Raw genomic sequence first — 13039 nt, 5'->3', positions numbered from 1 at the left:
CATTAGTGGTTCCTAACATCACACCTAGGGAGTGAATGCAGATTTTATGTTGGTCTCCCTAGGCACTTGCTGAGGACGGTGCGTTATTCCTTGTTACACAGATGAGAAGGCTGAGGGTCAGAAAGGTCGAGAGCTCTTCCCAGGGTCACCCGGCACCCAGGGGTCACCAGGATCCCAGGCCAGATGTGTCTGAACCCAAGTGGGTGTTCCCTGCACAGGCTTGCTGGCAGGAAGCATGTAGCTGCAAGGGGGGGTGGGGGGCGGGGAGGGGCCTGACTGTGGCTTCTTTCCCTTTGCTCCTGTCTTGGGCTTCTCTGTGAAGCAGGTGCTGACAACAGTCCGGGGCTACTTAACCCAGAACACTTCTGATCCCAGGGCACTCTTCCTCCTCATGTTCTCCCCTCCCTGCTCCCCAGGAGATCCCTCAGTCTTTCTTCCGGTTGAAGACCTTGGAAAACTGAGTCCTGAAGGGCTGCGGGACAGCATAGCCCCTGGCTGCTCTGAGCGTGTCCCCAAAGGAGCTGCGGCAGCCTTAGCTGGAAACCGTTTAGCAGGGAATGTTTTGATTCTAGAAAATGTTTCGAATGCCAAAGCAGAGTCTGTACTTTAACAAGATTTCCAAGCAACCTGAATGTGCGCTGTAAGTCTGCAAACTCAGCATGTGGAGTCCCCTGAGTCGGTGCCAGCCCCGAGGCTCAGGAAGGGCCCTGGGCGGCGGGGGGGGGGGGGGGGGGGGGGGGGAGCACGGGCTTTCGGGCTTTGTCTCCTGGGACGGGAGCCCTGGTTTGACTCCCGTCTCTCCCGCTGCTCAGCTTTGTGGCTGTGGGTCTGTTTCTCAACCTCTCTGAGCCACATGTTCGCGCTGGTGGATAACTGAACCAAACTCGCTCACAGTCGTAGCACTCAGGGGACAGCTGGAGTGTCCCAAAGCGGAGACTTCACGGGGGGGGGGGGGGTAGGGGCTGAGCTAGGGAAGTTTCTGGAACTTGTTGGGAGGTGGACTGTAGCCACCCACCCCCCATCATCCTTCCCTATGTCCAGCAAGGGGGTCCCCCAGGCTGGGTCGCAGGGCCCTGGGGCGCGCTGGGCACAGCGTTCAAGGCCAAGGGCAGTGAGCCTTCTTTCCTGCCTGGGCTGGCCGCCTCCTCACCCCTCCTCTTGGTCTGCCTTCAGATGGCTGTGCCTTCATACCCCCTCTCTCTCCCACCAGCCTTTTTCTCAGTCTGGACTCGCATCCTCTTTGCTCCTCCCTCCCTTCGCAGCTAGCCCCTCCCTCTGGCCCTCCCTTCCTTTCCTCACCCCTGTGCCCCCTGGCGAAGGCCCCAGCGGTTACCTCCCCACAGGTGTGCTGACTCTCCCGCTCCTGACACCTCCCACCCCGTGCAGCGCGCAAGCGTCAGGCTAGTGCGCTCGCTAAGTTGAGCAGTCGGCGACCTGCTCGGGCGGACTGGACCGGCCTCGAGGACCTGGCCCAGCCCCTGGGCCCTCCTGTTTTCGCCCCGCTGCCTCGCGGTCTGTGTCTGTCTCTGCCCCTTTTCTGGTCTCTCCCAGAGCCGGTCTGTGTCGGTTTCTAAGTCCCTCCCTCCTTTCTCACCATGGAAACGGATTTTAATTCTGACCTCATCCAAACGATTACAAATAGGAGGAGAAAACCGCAGGCCTGGAATCCGTGCGAGGTTCCTTCCTGTGGGGCGGGCAGTGCCCCTGCAGGCTCGCAAAGGGCAACGTGCGTGCGGGGCTCTCTCTCACCGCCCCCCCCCTTCCCAGTCGGAGCCCGGTGCGGGGGACGCACTCTCAGGCCTCGGGGGCACAGGTCCGCGGGATTCAAGCTGGTCTCGGGACCGGGGCCGCCTGGACCTGGGCTGCGCGGCTGCACTTTATCTCCCTGGTTCCCTTTTAAGCAGTAGCAGCAGCGACAGGGTTTAATGGTGACCAGGCCTGGGCCCTGGGGAGGGCTGGGGGGGGCGGGGGGGCTGGGGGCCCCCCGCCTTGAGGCAACGCAGAACTTTAGGACGCCACACCCATCAAAACCTGTTTGCCTGATTCCTGCTCCCCGGGGGCTCCACGGAGACACAGTGTGGGGGGCGCGGGGGGGAGGGGGGGAGGGGGGCGAACCAGGCCTCTTTCATCAAGTGGGACGCGCCTCTCTTCATCCCTCTCTCCAGAGACAGACCGGCTATCACTGCAGTCCTTCGGAAAGACTGCCTTCATCATTGGGTTCTGAGGTTTAGCCAGAAAGGATTAGGAGTTGCAAGATAGGGGATAAGATTACGTTAAAAGGTTTGATTAAGGAAATCGAGGAAGCGGGGGTTTAGTGTTTCTTGCCTCCGCGCTGGGTCCTAAAAATGAGTGGTTTCATTCTAATGCTTTTATTGCAGCCACAATCTTGGTTTGCAACCTCCAGTGGAATTGTTGAATGGCATCGCCTCCTACAACGCATGCGCGCTCTCTCTCTCGCTCTCTCTCACACACACACACACACACACGCGCGCGCACACTCACATATACTCTGTACCCAGCCCACATACGCGCACGCGCACACGCTTGTATATGCCACACACAACCCACATGCACTCTCACCTCACATACACTCACATGCACGCTCGCGCACACACTCACGTACACGCGCGCACACGTGTACGCGCTCTCACCGAGCCGGTATACAGAGTCCCCAGATTGCTAACACGACCAGGGGCCCTCAGAGGCCCTCTGGTCCAGAGACCGCAAACTCAGCTATCGGAGAGGCAGGTTGACCCAGGGCAAGGTGGGGCCGCCCTGACCCAGAGGGGACTGGCCCCTCAGGGGAGGAGGACAGGACACTCAGTGCGGCCGCCAGCTGTAGTCCTGGCCTGGGTTTGCTTCGGAGACTTAACTTTTTATTACAAATTTCCCGATTTAAAAATGCTGGCCATTAATTCAACGAACTGAGGGGGCGGCCCCTTGACGACCTGTGAGCAGGGCCCATTTCACAGATGAGGAAGCTGAGGTTCAGAAAGGACAGTGGCCTTCCCAGGGTTGCTGGGGAGACTGTGGACACACTCAGGGATAGAGCCAAGATCTTTGGGGCCTTCTCAACAATTTGAGCCTGGTGAATCCAGATTATTCAGCCAACAAAGAGAAGTGAATCATAGCAGTGGCCTCCCTTACGCCAAAGTGAATACTCTTTCAACGGCTTAAACGTCACTCACCCAGGCCGCCCCATGGAAGGCACCTGTGCCCTCCCATCTCTTTACCCCCCAACCCTGGCTTAGTTCCTTCCTGGCAGGCATCCTGATGATAAGTGAGCTTCTTCCTTTGCCGGGAATTCACTTCTTGTGGCGTTCTGTGCGGACAGAGAGTCATGGGGGCTCCTAACACAGCCTTTCCTGGCCCCTCATGGGTGGATGGAGCCGCGTGACTGATTTTAGCCAGTGATCTGTGCGCAGAACTAACTCGTGTCACTTTGGGCAGAAAGGCTCGGTAGCTGTCATACAGCCCTCCGGAGCACTCCTCCCCGTGGGCATGGTGACCGCCAGAGTTTGAGAGGTAACGACTCCATCTGTCCGGTCCCTGAGTGATGCACAGAGGTGCTGGTGAGCCACAGTGGATGTGCAGCATGAGTAAGAAACGCTGTTGTTGTTTTGAGCTTGGAGACGGTGGGGTCGCTGTTACCGCAGTGTAGCCTACCCTCTCCTGACGAGTGCGCTTTTCAAATGCCCCTTTCCCAAGATCACCGTGTAGGCAGAAACCTTTTCCTGGTTTGCTCACTGTGGGTTTCTAGTGCCTAGACCAAACCTGGCAGTTAGTAAGCACTTGATAAACGGCTGTAGAGGGCGCCTGGGTGGCTCAGTCGGTTAAGGGTCCGATTTTGGCTCAGGTCATGATCTCACAGTTCGTGAGATCGAGCCCTGCATTGGGTTGTGTGCTGACAGTGCAGAGCCTGCTTGGGATTTTCTCTCTCTCTCTCTGCCCCTCCCCTGCTCACATGCATGCTTTCGCTCTCTCTTTTTCTCTCAAAATAAGTAAATACACTTTAAAAAGAGAAACGTCTGTTGAATAAATGGATGCATTTAGTGGTGCGTAAAACAGCACAACCTTTTTCACAAATAAGACAGACACAGATTGTAACTCAGCTCTGGAAGTGACAAGTTGCCCGAACCTCACTGTCATCTTCTGTCAAATGGGGGCACTGTGGGACCCACCTCGCATGGAGGAGCTGTGGATGGTTCGAGATCACCCAGCCCGTATCCTTAATGCTGTGCCTGGAGCAGGGTAAATGCTCATAAGCAGGAGCTGATGATATTCTCATTAACATGATTAATGTGCCAGGGGGGTGGTTGTCTGAATCTCTCCAGGGCATGTGACAATGCCCACTCCAGGGTCCAATCCTAGAGCGTCTCATTCCGTAGATCTGGCCCTGAGCCAGACATCTGCATTTTAAACACGGCTCCCGGGTGATCTGGTGCCATCGGCTTCAAGGAAGCTGGTCCAAGTTTTTTCACTGAGGAGACTGATTGATTGTTAGTTCTGCGAGGGCGGAAGGCTGGGCTGCCTCAATATAATTCGGCACCTGACAAGAGCGCTCACGATTTTCTCACGGCAACACTGCCTAGAACAGACAGTTCGAGGCACTTCCCTTGCACCAAGCTCTCCTGGCTAACGCACTCGGTTCACGGTGACTTAAGGAGAGAGTGTCACGATCCCCACTTCACAGATGGGGAAACTGAGGCCCCTAGCAGGACAGGACTTACCCAAGGGGATCAACCCAGGGAGCGACAGAGGCCCTGGGGAGCTCGGCCTCAGGTACTCTGACATAATGAATGGCCCGACCAGTAAACACTACTGATGTTGATGAGGAGGGTGTTGTGAAAATCCTAGGGGAATTGCCAGGAATGGGGGACTAAACCAGATGAAATGCAGTGCGGTTCAATCAGTTCATTCTGAACACTGATATTTACTTAAAAAAATAGTTTATTGAGGGGTACCTGGGTGGCTCAGTGGGTTAAGCATCCCTCAGCTCCAGTCTTGATCACAGGGTCGTGAATTTAAGCCCCACGTTGGGCATGAAAAAATAAGATAAAATAAAATAAGATAAAACAAAATAATAAAATAAAATAAGATAAAACAAAACAATAAAATAAGATAAGATAAAACAAAATAATAAAATAAAATAAAACAAAACAATAAAATAAATTAAAATAAGATAAAACAAAACAAAACAATAAAACAAGGTAAAACAAAACAATAAAATAAAATAAGATAAAACAAAACAAAACAACAATAAAAAATAAAACAAAATAAAATAAAATAAGATAAAACAAAATAATAACATAAAATAAAATAAGATGAAACAAAATAATAAAATAAAATAAAAACAAGATAAAACAAAACAATAAAATAAAATAAGATAAAACAAAACAAAAAACAATAAAGTAAATAAAACAAAATAATAAAATAAAATAAGATAAAACAAAACCAATAAAATAAAATAAAATAAGATAAAACAAAACAAAACAATAAAATAAGATAAAACAAAACAATAAAATAAAATAAAACAAAACAAAAAAACAATAAAAAAATAAAATAAAATAAAACAAAATAATAAAATAAAATAAAAACAAGATAAAACAGAACAATAAAATAAGATAAAACAAAACAAAAAAACAATAAAATAAGACAAAATAAAATAAAATAAAAAGGTTTATAAATGTAAACACCCATAAAGCCTTCACCGCTACCAAGATCATGCACATGATATAATCCGTCTTACTTCAGGCCACCGTAACACCACAGACTGGGGGGCTGAAGCAACAGAACTTTACTCTCTCACAGCTCTAGAGGCTGGAAGTCTGAACTCACGGTTCCAGCGGGGTGGGGTTATCGTGAGGACCTCTTCCTGGCTTGCACACGGCGCCTTCTCGCTGTGTGCTCACGTGGGCTTTCTTCCGTGTGTGCATGGAGACAGAGCGAGATCTCTCTCTTCCTCCTCTCTCAAGGCCGCCAATCCTCTGGGATTAGGACCCTGCTCGATGACCTCATGTAATCTGAATGGCCTCCCCGCAGCCCTGTCTCCGGACAGTCCTATGGAAGGGTTAGGGCTTCCACGTGCAGACAATCCCTGACTTAGAGTGGTCCAGCTTCCGATTTTTCAAGGGTACAATGGTGCGGAAGTGATACGCATTCAGTAGCACCTGGACTTCAGATTTTGAGTTTTGATCTTTTTCTGGGCTAGCGACATGGTATGACCCTCTCTGGTGGCGCTCTGCAGGGTCAGTGAGCACAGCTCCCAGGCAGCCGCGCAATCATGAGGGTAAATCAGCAATACGCTTACGACCATTCTGTTTGTCACTTCAGTACGGTGTTCGATAACTGCTATGAAAGAGTCAACCCTTTGTCATAAAATGGGCTTGTGTTAGATGATTTTGCCCACCTACAGGCGAATCCAAGTGTTCTGAACACAGTTAAGATCAGCTAGCTAAGCCATGACGTTCGGTAGGTTAGATGCATGTATCCAACGCATTTTCAACTCACAATATTTTCGACTTACAACGGATTGATCGGGATGTAACCCCACCAGAAGTCGAGGAAGGTCCGTATGAATTTGCGGAGTTTGGTGGGGGGGGAGGGGGGGACACAATTCAGTCTATTGTAATGGTTAACTTTTCAAACCTGATAGCTTATCCAAGCACAGATTAAAAATTATGCTCCTAGAAGTTGATTGTGGGACTATTATAATAGTGCAAAACCAAACCCGTTTAAATGCCCAACCATAGGAGAAAGTTCAATAAACCCTGGTGCATCTACACACTAAATTGTGAATGTAAACAGGTACCTGGAGCAGGGACCCTGCACTTACCACGGGCTTAACAAGAAAGTGAAAAGCAACGCTTAGGAAGAGTTTCTAAGGATGTGGAGAAAGGCTTAAGATACAGTAACATGTGAAAAAAAGCAGGATTTGGGGTGTCTGGGTGGCTCAGTTGTAAAGCGCCGGACTTCGGCTCAGAACATGATCTCATGGTTCGTGGGTTCGAGCCCCGCATCAGACTCTCCACGGACAGTTGAGAGCCTGCTTGGGATTCTCTCTCTCTCTCTCTCTCTCTCTCTGCTCCTCCCCAACTTGTGCACGCACACATGGTCTCTCTCTCTCAAGATAGTGAATGTTTTTCTTCATTTCCTAGTTCTTTAAAACAAGCACACACTGCTTTCATAAAGAGAAACATTACCTGTATTTGTGAATTGGAAGTGTTGGAAAACTCAGTGGCACAGGGATGGGGGAAGAGATAGCCAGTTGCATGAAAATGCCCACAAGTCGTTCAAAGACTAAGGCAGATGTCACAGGGTCTCACATGCGTGTGGTTTTGGGGTAATTGCCTTGGACTCCTCTGGCCTCAGTTTCCACAGCTATAAAATGGGTACCACAGTGGGTGCCTGGGGAGCGTGCTCTGAGATGAGTATATGGGTTTCATTCCTCTTCTTCTGCCTCCGTCCTCACTGCTTCCTCTCTTTTCATCCATCGTCTGTTCTTTGTACTTGTGACTATCTCTCTCCTTTATCCGATGAGCTTTTATTGACACGGTTTGTTCCAGATTCAGACTAGCTTTTAGGGATGCAAAGATATTTTCCCTTCACCCTTGAGGAGGTGAAAAGGTCCACAGTGAGGCATGGACAGGCCCCTTCCCATGGTCATGACAATTTGGGGGCCCACTCACCTGCCAGGAAGGAACGGACCCACCCCTGTGGGCTGGCCCACAGGAGCCCCCCACTAGCAAGTTCTAGACCCTGTCATCTTATCGCCACAAAGGGAGCTGCGAATGCCGTCGGTGGGTACGTAACTCTGAAGTCCGATGAACTCAAGAGAGAGCAGACATCCGATCCAGGCCTGGAAGGATAAGCAGGAGAGAAATTGCAGGGAAGAAGGGACAGCATTTTATAAGGCCTGGGGTTTGACCCTTGTGTGTGCCATGTGACTTTTCGAGATGGGGTGGAGCATAGACTGTGAAGGCAGTCCTGGGAGATGGCTGAGTAGGTCTACGGCTGCAGCTCAAAGGACTTGGTAGGTGAGACTGAGAAATTACAGCTTTAACCCAAAGGCAGTGGGGAGCCATGGAAGGGTTTGTGCAGGGGGCAGCACCAGACAGGCTTCTTTAGGCAGATACCTGTGGCTCAGTCAAGAGCATGACGCTGGAGAGAGAGGAAATGAGAGACAGCAGGTTCAGAAGCTGTTTCCTAATCTAGGGAGGCCTGTGGGGATGGGGGGTGGTGGACTCCAAGAGACATGAAAATGTGGGTCGGGAGGGAGTGGAGTGTGTTGAGGGTGCCTGATGGGCTCCTGGGGTGGGTGGTGGCTGTGGATGACAGGGGTCCCTTCGGAGCCAGGAAAGGCTTGAGGAGGGATGGAGGAGGGGCAGAGGGAGGAGGAGAGAGGAGGCCAGAGGCAGAAGAGGAGGAGGGGACAGGAGGAAAAGGAGGGAGAGGAAAGAGAGGAGGGGGAGCAGGGAGATCAGGGGCTGAGGTGAGAGAACTCTGCCCAGAGAATTCAGGAGCCTCTTGTCCTTGCCCTTGGGCGACCTTCCCTGCCCTTCAGAGGTCCTGCCAGGTTTAATAAAGGCCTGTGATGTGCAGAGACTATCAATTACAGAGATGAGTTTATTTTGAAGTCCAAGAGAGGAATGGCTGTGTCTCGACCAGGTATGTGTTTATACCTCCAGGTCAGCGATGCCAGAAATAAACCCTTTGTCATGGCCTCCAAGCTGAGCCCAGGCCCCGGAAAGGTGTGGGGCTGCGATCAACCCTCCAGACCCTGGCTCATGGGGGAAGGGGCCACACTCACCTATGGGAGCCTTCCTGTATCCCAGGCAGTGACCACAGATCTGGTCAGCACTGAGGGGAAGGGGGGCACGCAGGGCTGGGGCTCAGAGGGGCTCCCCAGGGGACTGGGCCTTTGCTGGAGACTGGAATCGGGCAGTTCTGGGGGCTATATATGCGCTGGCGTGGCCGGGAGCTGCTGTCGAAAGGCGTATCCGTTTCCTGACGATGTTGTGACAGCCACACATGGGGGTGGGGCTTCAAACAACAGCAAACGTTCTCACCGGAAGTCCAAAATCAAGACCGGAAGTCCTCAAAATCATGCCCTCCGAAGAATCGAGGCAACAGCCCTTGCTTGACTCTTCCAGCTTCCGGTGGTTCCCAACATCCTTGGTTTGCAGATGTAACGCTCCGGTCGGTCTCTGCCCCTGTCTTCACACGGTGCTCCGTGTGCCTCTGTATCTCTTCTGTTCTCCTAACGACACCCGTCATGCTGGATCCCGACACAACCCGTCCAGCACGGCCTCACATCTTAATCCCATCTGCAACGACCCTGTTCCCAAAGAAGGGCCACATTTGCAGGTTCCAGGTGGACATGCATTGGGCCGGGGGAGGGGGGACACTATTCGATGCAGGCACACTGTGAACGGTCCCGCAGGACGCAGACTGTCATCTGAGACGGGCGGGGTGCTGGCCAACATTAGCTGCAAGGCTCAGAGCGGGAGGCCGGATCTGGAGGCCCTGAGAGGCCATGCAAAGAGCCTTGGACCCAAACTGCAAAATCAATAAACACACATCCCCTTTCCCACGGAGCACAGGCAGAGGTCCCCACGAGCAGCAGTCCCTGGCAGCATATGGCGGGAGGGACCTGAGTTTTGCTCTCTGGAGGGTCATCTGGATTCAAGGGGCTCCGGCCTCATCCTCACTGACATGTCTGCAGCTCTCCAACACCCCACAGATTCTTCCCGCGGCAGCAGTCAGGGCGGAGAAATGTGACCAGACCAGAGGCGGCTCCCTTTTCTGGAGTCTGGGACTGATTTCCTTCTTCCTGCGGGGACTCTGTCTCCGGAGGGCGATGTGGCCGCTGCCCTCCCCCCGAGGAACACCCCCTACCTTTGTCAGCCCGGGCCTGGTTCTTGCCATCCACACCTACTTGGGCTCCCTAGGGGAGCACAGGCCCTTGGGGTCCTGCGTGAGGCCCGGCTCGGAAGGCCCCGTGCGGAGGCTGGGAAGGCAGAACGTTTGTTTCTTGTTTCCAGCGTGCCAAGCGTTCATTTTGACTTGATTTGAGGCCTCCCAGTCACCGTGTGCCGTGACCTTGCTTATCCCCATTCTACCGAGGCGGGTGCTGAGGGCCAGAGAACTCAGGTGCTGGCTAGTGAGCTGCATGATGGTTAATGTTATGCATGAACGTGGCCAGGCTATGGGCCGGCTTGTTTGATCCAACACCAGTCTAGGGGTTGCAGTCAAGGTTACACTTTAGACTCGATGAACATTTAGATCCGTGGACTTTGAGTAAAGGAGACGAGCCTCCACGATGTGGGTGGGCCGCACCCAATCAGCTGAAGGTGTTGAAAGCAAAGCCCGAAGTTTCTCAAAGAGGAAGGAATTCTCCTCAAAGACTGTGTCACGGAAACCCTGCCTGAGCTTCTGGTCTGCGGATTTTGGTCTCGAGCTTGCGACATCAGCTCTTTCCCGCTTGCTCGCCCGCCTTACGGATTTTGGACCTGCCGGCCCTTAAATCGCATGAGCCAGTCTTAAATCTCTTCTCTCTGACTCTCTCTTCAATCCCTCTTCTCTCTCTCTCAGCCCCTGCAGTCGGGGCTCTACCGGCAAGAAAGCAGTGGTTCAGCTGTTTGACACCCAGCTTCTGTCCACCTTCCCGCCTGCAGGGCCCCTCTGAGTGAGCCAAGCAGGCACACAAGGGTCACGTCCACACCCGCGCTGAGCACTCTGTACTCTATGCACAGCGTCAGCATTTCAGCATCACCTGGGAGCTGGTTAGATTTGCAGGTGAGAAATCAGAGCCCAGCCTTGCTGAATCTGGAACAGCATTCTAACAAGGCTCGTGACGCACCGCAGAAGTGGCTTTTTCATCCCATTCGCTGCCTCCCCCTCCCTGCTTCCGCACACAGTAGGCACCTCGTGGATTGCGGCCGGCTGATGGGTTGGTCTGTGTCTAGCCCCTGATATTTAGAACTGGCTGTTCCATCCACTGTGTCTTTTATTTCTTGTCCAGACTTCTTTGTGTGTGTGTGATCGATTATACATAGAATTTGCCATTTTAACCATTTTTTAAAGCGTATTTATTTTGAGAGAGAGAGAGAGAGACACAGAGCACACGAGTTGGGGAGAGGCAGAGAGAGAGGGACAGAGAGAGAATCCCAAGCAGGCTCCGCACTGTCAGCTCAGAGCTTGAGGCAGGGTTCGAACCCACGGACCAGGAGATGGTGACCTGAGCGGAAGTCAAGAGGCAGGCACTCAACGACTGAGCCACCCAGGCGCCCCACGATTTTAACCGGTTTTAAGCGTATACTTCAGTGGCGTTAAGCCCATTCAAGTGTTGCACAACCATCCCTACCCTCCGCTTCCAGAACTTTCTCATCTTCACAAACTGATGCTCTAGCCCCATTAAACACTCACTTCCCATGTCCCCTCTTCCCCTTGCCCCCCGCACCCACCATCTACTTTCTCTCTATGCATCTGACTTCTCTGGGGACCCCATATAAGTGGAGGCATGCAGGGTTTGTCCTTTTGTGACTGGCTTACTTCACTGAGCACAATGTCCTCCAGGTTCGTCCATGTGGTAGCAGGTGTTGGACTGTCCCTCCTGTTTAAAGCTGATGGATTAAACCACAGTGACTTATCTATTCATCTGCTGGTGGGCATTTGGGTTGTTTCCAGCTTTAGGCTATGGTAAATAAGCTGTGAACGTGGGTGTGCGAATCTCTGAGTCCCTGCCTTCGATTCTTTGGGTGCATGCCCAGTGGCATTGCTGGGTCACATGGCGATTCTGTGTTTATGTTCTTATGGACTCCTCGTACTATTTTCTTCAGCAGCTGCCCTGTTTCATCACCTTACCAGCAACATACGAGAGCCCCATCCTCCACACCCTCACCAGCAATTACTTCCTGCTTTTTTTTTTTTTTGAGTTTATCTACGTATTTTGAGAGAGACAGAGTGCTAATAGGGGAGGAGCAAAGAGAGAGGGAGAGAGAGAATCCCAAGCAGGCTCCACACTGACAGCGCAGAGCCCGACGCGGGCTTGAACTCACAAACCACGAGATCACGTCCTGAGCCGAAACCGAGAGTCGGAGGCTCAACCTACTGAGCCCCCCGGGTGCCCCATTTTTTTTTTTTTTTGAAAGCAGCCATCCTGACTGACGGGTATCTCATCGAGGCTTTGATTTCAGACTCGTTCTCACCCCTGGTGGTCCACGCCAGATGAATGAATGAATGAATGAATGAATTAGTGGAGAGATTTTCGGATGAATTCCGTAGCCAGGCTCGGTGAAGAAGCTCCCCCCCCTCCATCAAGCTGATCGCCCCTCTGCATTTTACTGTGGTTCACGCAGCTCCCAGCTCCTGGCCAGGGGAGCAAATGCCATTCACTCCCTTCACCCTGGAGCCCGGGAGGAGCTTCAGGGTGAGCGTGGTCTGTGGCCAGCGGCTACCTGAGTCAGTGACCGAGGGACTGTGATTCGGTGAGGGCTCTTCTCCCATGTTGCAATTTTTTCCCCAGGGGATCCATAATTTCCCTGGCAATTCATGCTGTAGGGCAGTGTGTGTGTGTGTGTGTGTGTGTGCAGTATGATTCCCCGTAGCAGCCACCGTGGCTCACAGCGGAATGAGTTGAGCACTGGCTTTGTGCTCAGACATGCCGGGACGTAAGTTGCAGCAAGATGATGCGATCTCCCTCGGAGGAGGCATCGGGCCCCTGGCAGCTTTGGATTCCTCTTAGAGTGTAGACTGGGGACGCCAGGACCCTCATGGTCTGACGGTTCTGGTACTGAGTAATAATATTTATCTGCTACCTTGGTGCTTTACGTCTATCAGTTCATTTGAGCTGGGTGCTGTTTTCTCCATTTTAAAATTTTCATTTACTTGGTGTTCATGTTTATTTTATTTGTTTTAGGGGGAGTGCGAGCAGGGGAGGGGCAGAGAGAGAGGGAGAGAGAATCTCAAGCAGGCTCTGCGCTGTCAGCACAGAGCCCAGGGCGGGGCTCGAACTCCCCAACCGCAAGATCATGACTTG

The sequence above is a fragment of the Puma concolor genome, chromosome B1, assembly GCF_028749965.1.
Source record: "Puma concolor isolate L17-30 chromosome B1, mPumCon1.1.hap2, whole genome shotgun sequence".
Classification (NCBI taxonomy): Eukaryota; Metazoa; Chordata; class Mammalia; order Carnivora; family Felidae; genus Puma; species Puma concolor.
The sequence above is the reverse complement of the archived record's forward strand: the minus strand, read 5'-3'. Positions refer to the sequence as shown.